Source organism: Vombatus ursinus, unplaced genomic scaffold (genome assembly GCF_900497805.2).
Source record: "Vombatus ursinus unplaced genomic scaffold, bare-nosed wombat genome assembly UNPS02014863.1, whole genome shotgun sequence".
Taxonomy (NCBI): Eukaryota; Metazoa; Chordata; class Mammalia; order Diprotodontia; family Vombatidae; genus Vombatus; species Vombatus ursinus.
The window spans coordinates 18,754,119-18,762,344 of NW_020954641.1; the positions used below are offsets into that span (position 1 = coordinate 18,754,119).

The 8,226-nt window shown below is 39.3% G+C and overlaps 1 pseudogene; it reads left to right on the forward strand.

Annotated features, from left to right (window-relative positions):
- The first annotated feature begins 476 nt into the window (after positions 1 to 476).
- Positions 477 to 8,226, forward strand: part of LOC114027606 — a 15,138-nt pseudogene continuing 7,388 nt past the window's right edge.

The following is an 8,226-nucleotide window of genomic DNA, read 5'->3' on the forward strand; positions in this document are numbered from 1 at the left end:
CCGCCCTTCCTTCTATCCTCCTCTCTTTTCTTTCCCCTTTTCCCTCCTACTGCCTATAGGGCTAGTTAGATTTCTATACCAAATTAATTATGTTATTCCTTTCTTGAGCCAAATTTGATGAGAGTAAGGTTCAAAGTACAGGCATCTCCATCCCTTCTTTCCCTCTACTATATTAGGTTTTTGTGCCTTTTCCTGTAAGGTAACTTACCCTTGTTTGCTTCCTCCTTTCCTTTTCTCTAAGTACATTTTCTTAGATCACATCAATCCACTTACTTAGATCCATTTAACCCATTTGATTAGATTTTTTTTATCATTACATCAAAGTCAACTTACACCCACCCCCTCTATATATATCCTTTTAAAATGGTGTAATAACAATACAATTCTTAAGAGTTACAAGTGTTGGCTCTTTTCTTGAGGCGCTAGAGGCAGAGGAACGCCTTGGGGGAGAGAGGGCTTTGCTTCAGCGTGCAAAAATGCAGAGCAACAAAGGCTTTAGCCTGGATAAACAGCACCAAACTCCAAGGAAGCTGCACCAGCACCAGCACCAGCACCAACACCAACACCAGCAACAGCAGCAGCTGTGGCAGCCGCTGCCGCCACCACCTATACTTGCAAATGTGTAGCAGACCGATAGCCGGAATGAAAGTCTGACTACTAATCTGAAGAATTTCCCGAAGAAAGACTTTCACTCAGCGCAGCCGCTTCTTTGTGGCCAATCTGCCCTTAGACATCACTGAAGAGGAGATGAGGAAACTATTTGAGAAATATTGACAGGCAGGCGAAGTGTTCATTCACAAGGACAAAGGTTTTGGCTTCATCCGCTTGGAAACTCGCACCCTAGGTGAGATTGCTAAAGTGGAGCCGGACAACATGTCTTTACGTGGAAAACAGTTGCGAGTGCGCTTTGCCTGCCATAGCGCATGCCTGACAGTTAGGAACCTGCTTCAGTTGTCTCCAATGAACTGTTGGAGGAAGCTTTTTCTGTCTTTGGCCAGGTGGAGAGGGCTGTAGTGATTTTGGATGATCGAGGGAGGCCTTCAGGGAAAGGCATTTTGGAATTCTAAGAGAAGCCAGCTGCCCGGAAAGTGAAGGGTCCTTTCTTCTGATCACATTTCCTAGGCCAGTGACTGTGGAGCCGATGAATCAACTAGATGATGAAGAAGGGCGCCCAGAGAAGTTGGTCATCAAGAACCAACAATTTCACAAGAGCGAGAGCAGCCACCTCAATTTGCCCAGCCCACTTCCTTTGAATATGAGTATGCCATGCGCTGGAAAGCCCTGATTGAGATGGAGAAGCAGCACAGGACCAAGTAGACAGAAACATCAAGGAAGCCAGAGAGCAACTGGAGATGGAGAAGGAGGCTGCTCACCATGAGCACCAGATCATGCTGATGAGGCATGCCTCAGGAGCTCATGCCAGGAAGAGCTTCAAAGGATGGAGGAACTGCATAACCAGGAGGTGCAGAAATGCAAGCAAATGGAGCTCAAGCAGAAGGAGGAACGCGGGTGGAGTGAGGAGGAGATGAGGCGGCAACAGGAAGAAGTGATGCAACGGCAGCAGGAGGGCTTCAAAGGAAACTGACCCGATGTGAGAAAGCAGGAGATACTGATGGTCCAGATAGGTATAGGAGGTGCTATGGGCATAAACAACAGAATATCCTTGGGAAGTTGCTAATGTGCCAGCTGGTGCCCCAGCCTGGTCCAATGATGCCAGATGGAACCATGGGAATGACCCCACCACTCAGTGACCGCTTTGGCCAGGGTGGTACAATGGAAGGACTTGGGGCAATGGGTGGAAACCTTCCCGCATTCAACCGAGAAACTCCTGGAGGGGACTTTGGCCCAAACAACCTCGCAGATACTAATAGTCACAGTGTCAAGTTTCCCTGACCCTTCAGACAAGGAACATTTTTGGACTAGTCAGGATTCTACCTTAGAGGGTGTTGGGGCTTCACTCCTCCTACTAGTTAGGCCTCCCCACTTGAACTACTCTAGTTAGGAAATTTGCTGAGGGCAGAGAGGGGTTAGGGAGGGGCATTTAGTGAAACAGTTCTATTTGGTGCATTCCTAAAACTTCAATTCGAAAGCTACAGAGGGGTGACACAAGCAGACCCACTATATCCCTGTTTCCCTTGATCATTCCACCTTTCTCCCCTCACTGCTTCCTCAGTAACTTTGACACAATCTTTACCCCCATTTCCTCTATGGTTAGGACCTAGGTGTGTCCATGAAGTTCAGGCAACAATATCAGTAGAAGACTTCTTCCCTCTTTCCAACCCAGTGTTCCTTTTATGTCCTGAGAAGCAGGTTTTGTTATCTGCTTTTAGGTTTCCATTTTCTGTTTTGTTTTTGTTTTTTAACTTCTCTGTTTCTTGAATGGGGGGGAGGCAACCCAGAATGAAGGAGCTTTGCCTCCCTCTGAGAGTTGCTGGTGTGGCATTGTTAACACCCTTTCTTGTTGGTCAGTCCAAGTGTGAACTTGGAGGCAGGGGCAGGGGCTGCTGGGTGTTGGTGCTCTTTTATCCATGCCTGTAGCTCCTAAGGCTTGCCATTCTTCCTGGAGCTGTGCTGTTCAACTTTGACTGGCGTAGGTGATGTTTGGCCCACTCACAGTCTGGAGTTTACTTGAGAAATAAGACAGGAATACAGCAGCAACATTATTATTAAAAACAGATTTTAAGCCTTTAAAAAAAGTTACAAGTGTCATTTTCCCTTGTAAGGATGTAAATAGTTTGCCCTTATTAATAACATGTTATTCTAATTCTTCTGTGCCATTTACCTTTTTATGTCTCTCTTGAGTCTTATATTTGAAGATCAAAATTTCTGTTGAGCTCTGGTCTTTTTAATCAGGAAGGTTTGGAAGTCCCCTATTTCATTGAATATCCATCTCCTCCCCTGAAAGATCATGCACATTTTCACTGGGTAGTTGACCCTTGGTTGTAATCCAAACACCTTTGCCTTATGGAATATCATATTCCATGACCTATGATATTTTAATGTAGAAACTGCAAGGTCCTGTGTAATCCTGACTGTGGTTCCATGATATTTAAATTGTTTCTTTCTGGCTACTTGTATTGTTTTCTCTTTGACCTAGAAGTTTTGGAATTTGGCTACTATATTTCTTGTCATTTTCAATTTGGGATCTCTTTCAAGATGTGATCAGTGGATTCTTTCTATGGCTATTTTACCCTCTGGTTCTAGGACTTCAGGGCAGTTTTCCTTGATGATTTCCTGAAAGATGCTGTCTAGGCTCTTTTTTATTGTGATTTTCAAGTAGATCAATGATTTTTAAATTGTCTCTCTTGGATCAATTTTCCAGGTTAGTTGTTTTACCAATGAGGTATTTTACATTTTCATCTATTTTTTCATTCTTTTGTTTCTGTTTGACTGATTCTCGCTCTCTCATAGAGTCATTATCTTCTGTTTGCCTAATTTTAATTTTTAATAAATTGTTTTCTTCTATTAGGTTTTGTACCTCCTTTTACATTTGGCCCATTTTATTTTTTAAGGAGTTTTTCTCCTCAGTGAGTTTTTGTGTTTCCTTTTCCATTTGACCAAGTTTGCTTTTTCAGGAGTTGTTTTCTTCAGAGTACTTTTTTTTCCCCATTTGGCCAATTGTATTTTTTAAGGATTTATTTTTTACAGTTAATTTTTGTCCTTCTTTTTCCAAGCCGTTGACACTCTCTTGCATACCTCTCATTTTTTTCCCCAATTTTTCTTCATAAAACCAGCTCTTAGTTTTATTTATTAGTTTAATAGTTTTCTTATTTTCAGTATTTCTAATTTAGTGTTTAGTTGAGGACTTTTAATTTGTTCTTTTTCTAGTTTTTTTCAGTTGTATACCAAATTCATTGATCTCCTTATAAAACATTCAAAATCATGAATAATCTGACAATTGCATATTAAAATAATTTAATATCATTGTATTCATTAAATTAACAAAGCTGAAAATTCATTGTTAGAAAAATGATACAAACATAGGTATACTAGTCAAAAGATAGTAAAATTGTGAATTGATCCAAACATTTTAAAATAATTTTTTAAGAAAGATATTTTATTAATTTTTTATATATTCTTCCAGCAATCTCAGTACTGAACATTGCTTGTTTTTGACCACAGAAATAGACCTTTAGCAAAGTAGACATGCTGCTGGGGTCAACAGAAGTGGGCCACTCATTCTTGCCTTTTATTTTACTTTTTATTTTTACTTTGTTTTTGTATTTTATTCATTTATTTGTTTTTAGTTTTCAACATTCACTTCTATAACATTTTGATTTCTAAATTTTCTCCCTTTCCCCCTTCTCTCTTCTTCCCAAGATAGCATGGAATCTGATGTAGCCTATATATGTATAATCATATTAAACATATTTCCACATTAGTCATGTAGTAATGGAGAATTGGAACCAAAGGGAAAATCTATGAGAAAGAAGTGAGAGAGAGAGAGAGAGAGAGAGAGAGAGAGAGAGAGAGAGAGAATAGTATGCTTCAACCTGCATTAAGACTCCATAGTTCTTTCTCTGGATGTGGATAGCATTTTCCAGGATATTTTTATACTTTATTATTTTTTATTACTTAATTTATTTTTAGTTTTCAACATTCACTTCCACAAGATTTTGACTTCCAAATTTTCTCCCTGTCTCTACCCTCCTTCTACCCCAAGATGGCGTGCATTCTAAATTTCCCTTCCCCCAATCTGTCCTCCCTTCTATCACCCCCCCCTTCTCTTAACCCCTTCTCCTATTTTCCTTTAGGGCAAGATACATTTCTATGCCCCTTTGCCTGTATATCTTATTTCCTAGATGCGTGTAAAAACAATTTTTAACATTCATTTTTTAAAAGTTTTTAAAACTTTGAGTTCCAAATTCTCTCCCTTACACCCCCCACCATCATTGAGAAGGCAAGCAATTAGATATAGGTTATACGTGTGTAGTCATGCAAAAAACTTCCATAATACTCATGTTGTGAAAGACTAACTATATTTCCCTCTATCCTATCCTGCCTCCCATTTATCTTATTCTATTCTCTCCTTTGACTTTGTCCCTTCTCAAAAGTGTTTGCTTCTGATTACACCCTCTGCCCTACCTTCTATCATCCAACCCTCTCTTGTCTCCTTCCCCTCTATTTTCTTATAGAGTAAGATAGGTTTCCATTCACAATTGAGTGTGTATGTTATTCCTTCCTTCCTTAGCCCAGATCTATTCACTCATTCCCTCTCACCTCCCCTCTCTTCCCCTCTACTGTAAAATCTTTTTCTTGCCCATTTTATGTGTGATAATTTACCTCATCCTACCTCCCCTTTTCTCCTTCTCCCAGTGTAATAATCCTCTCTCACCCCTTAATTTTATTTTTTAAATATCATCCCTTCATCTTCAACTCACCCTGTGCCATCTATCTATCTATCTATCTATCTATCTATCTATCTATCTATCTATCTATCTATCTATGTATAAACATGTTTTTCCCTATACATGCATATATTGCCTCCCACTACCCTAATACTGAGAAAGGTCTCATGAGCTGCAAATATCTCTTTCCATGTAGGAATGTAAACAGTTCAACTTTAATAAGTCCCTTATGATTTCTCTTTCCTCTTTACCTTTTCATGCTTTTCTTGAGTCTTATATTTGAAAGTCAAATTTTCTATTCAACTCTGGTCTTTTCATCAAGAATGCTTGAAAGACCTCTATTTCATTGAATTTCCATTTTTTCCTATGAAGGCTTGTAATCAATTTTGCTGGGTAGGTGATTTGACCTCCAGAATATCATATTCCAAGCCCTCTGAATCCTTAATGTAGAAGCTGCCAAATCTTGTGTTATCCTCATTGTGTTTCCATAATACTTGAATTGTTTCTTTTTGGCTGCTTGCAATATTATCTCCTTGACTTGGGAACTCTGGAATTTGGCTACAATATTCCTAGGAGTTTTCCTTTGGGAATCTCTTTCAGGAGGTGATCAGTGGATTCTTTCAATTTCTATTTTACCCTCTGGTTCTACAATGTCATGCCAGTTTTCTTTGATAATTTCTTGAAAGATGATGTCTAGGCTCTCTCTCTCTCTCTCTTTTTTTTGATAATGGTTTCCAGATAGTCCAATAATTTTAAAATTATTCTATTATTAAAATTATTCTATAACATTTTGATTTCTAAATTTTCTCCCTCTCCCCCTTCTCTCTTCTTCCCAAGACAGCATGGAATCTGATGTAGCCTATATATGTACAATCATATTAAACATATTTCCACATTAGTCATGTAGTAACGGAGAATTAGAACCAAAGGGAAAATCTATGAGAAAGAAGTGAGAAAATTGTTTTTACATGCATCTAGGAAATAAGATATACAGGCAAAGGGGCATAGAAATGTATCTTGCCTTAGAGGAAAATAGAAGGAGAAGGGGTTAAGAGAAGGGGGAGAGAGTGATAGAAGGGAGGACAGATTGGGGGAAGGGAAATTTAGAATGCACGCCATCTTGGGGTAGAAGGAGGGTAGAGACAGAGAGAAAATTTGGAAGTCAAAATCTTGTGAAAGTGAATGTTGAAAACTAAAAATAAATTAAGTAAAATTATCTCTACTGGTCTCCTGGATCTATTTTCCAGGTCAATGGGTTTTCCAATGAGATATTTCACATTGTCTTCTATTTTTTTTTTCATTTCTTTGGTTTTGTTTTACAATTTCTTGGTTTTTCATAGAGTCATTAGCTTCCATTTGCTCCATTCTGATTTTTAAGGAATTATTTTCTTCTGTGAACTTTTGGACCTCCTTTTCCATTTGGTCAATTCTGTTTTTTAAGACATTCTTCTCCTCATTGTCTTTTTGGACCTCTTTTGCCATTTGGGTTAGTCTATTTATTAAAGTGTTATTTTCTTTAGGATTTTTTGGTCTCCTTTAGCAAGCTGTTGACTTGTTTTTCATGATTTTCTTGCATCACTCTCCTTTCTCTTCCCAATTTTTCCTCTATTTCTCTTACTTGACTTTTAAAATCCTTTTTGAGCTCTTCCAAGGCCTGGGATTAATTCATATTCTTCTTGGAGGCTTTGTATGTAGGAGCTTTAGTTTTGTTCTCTTCTGCTTGTATGTTTTGATCTTCTTTGCAAATAAAGTAAGATTCGGTAGTCTGAGTATTTTTTCTCTGTTTGCTCATGTTCCCAATCAGTTACTTAACTTTTTAACTCTTTGTTACAGTAGGGCTCTGCTTCCAGTGTAGAGGGTATACTGTGCCAAACATGAGGGGTTTTATGCAGCTGTTTTCAGAAATACTTCTAGGGACCTGTAAGTTTTAATTCTTTCAAGGTGGTATGATCAAAGGAAAGGTGTTTACTTCTTTCCTGGCCTGTGCTCTGGTCTTTGAGTGACCACAAGCACTGTTTCCTGCCTTGGAACTGTGAGGAGGATCCCTTTTCCACCACCACAAGCTCTACTACACAGCACTCCTCCTCACTCCAAGATTGCCACCCAGGACTACAACCTAGATGCAAGTACAGACAAAGCAAGAGAATCCTGCCTCATAATCAGAAAAGAGATCCCTGCAGTCCCCCTCTGGTCAGCCACTTGAAATCCCCACCATCTGTGGGCTGAGCACTCTGGAAGCAGCCACTGACATTGTGACCACTACCCTGAAGCTGCACTAGGGACAGGGCTGAACCTAGCTTCTCTCTCACTCAGGTCTGATAGATGTTTCCCACTAACCTTCTAAGTTGTCTTTGGCATTTGTGGGTTGAGAAGTCTGGAAAACACCACAGCTTCCTGTGATTCGGTCCTCGAGGCCTGTTCTGGGTTTCCTCTGGCCCTGTCTTTTCCTGCACTGCCCAAGTTGAACTGTGCTCCTCTCCCAGCCCAGTGCAACAGACCTTTCCTATCAACTATTCAGATTGTCTTGGTCTGGGTTCTGCTGCTCTAGAATTTTTTTAAAGTCATTTTTCATGAGTATTTGGAGAGGTTTGGGGGACAGCTCAAACAAGTCACTGCTTTTCCTTTGCCATCTTGGCTCTGCCACCCACTTTTTTTTCATTCTTTATGTTTTGCTTTATTATTTTTTGATTTCTTGTAACTGTACTGGCTTCCACTTGCCTAATTTTAATGTTCAAGGAGTAATTTTCTTCCTTAAATTCTATATCTCCTTTTCCAGTTAGTTAATTTTCTTTTCATAATCTCATTGTTTTTCTTGGATTGTTCTTTATATGTCTATCTATCTATCTATCTATCTATCTATCTATCTATCTATCTATCT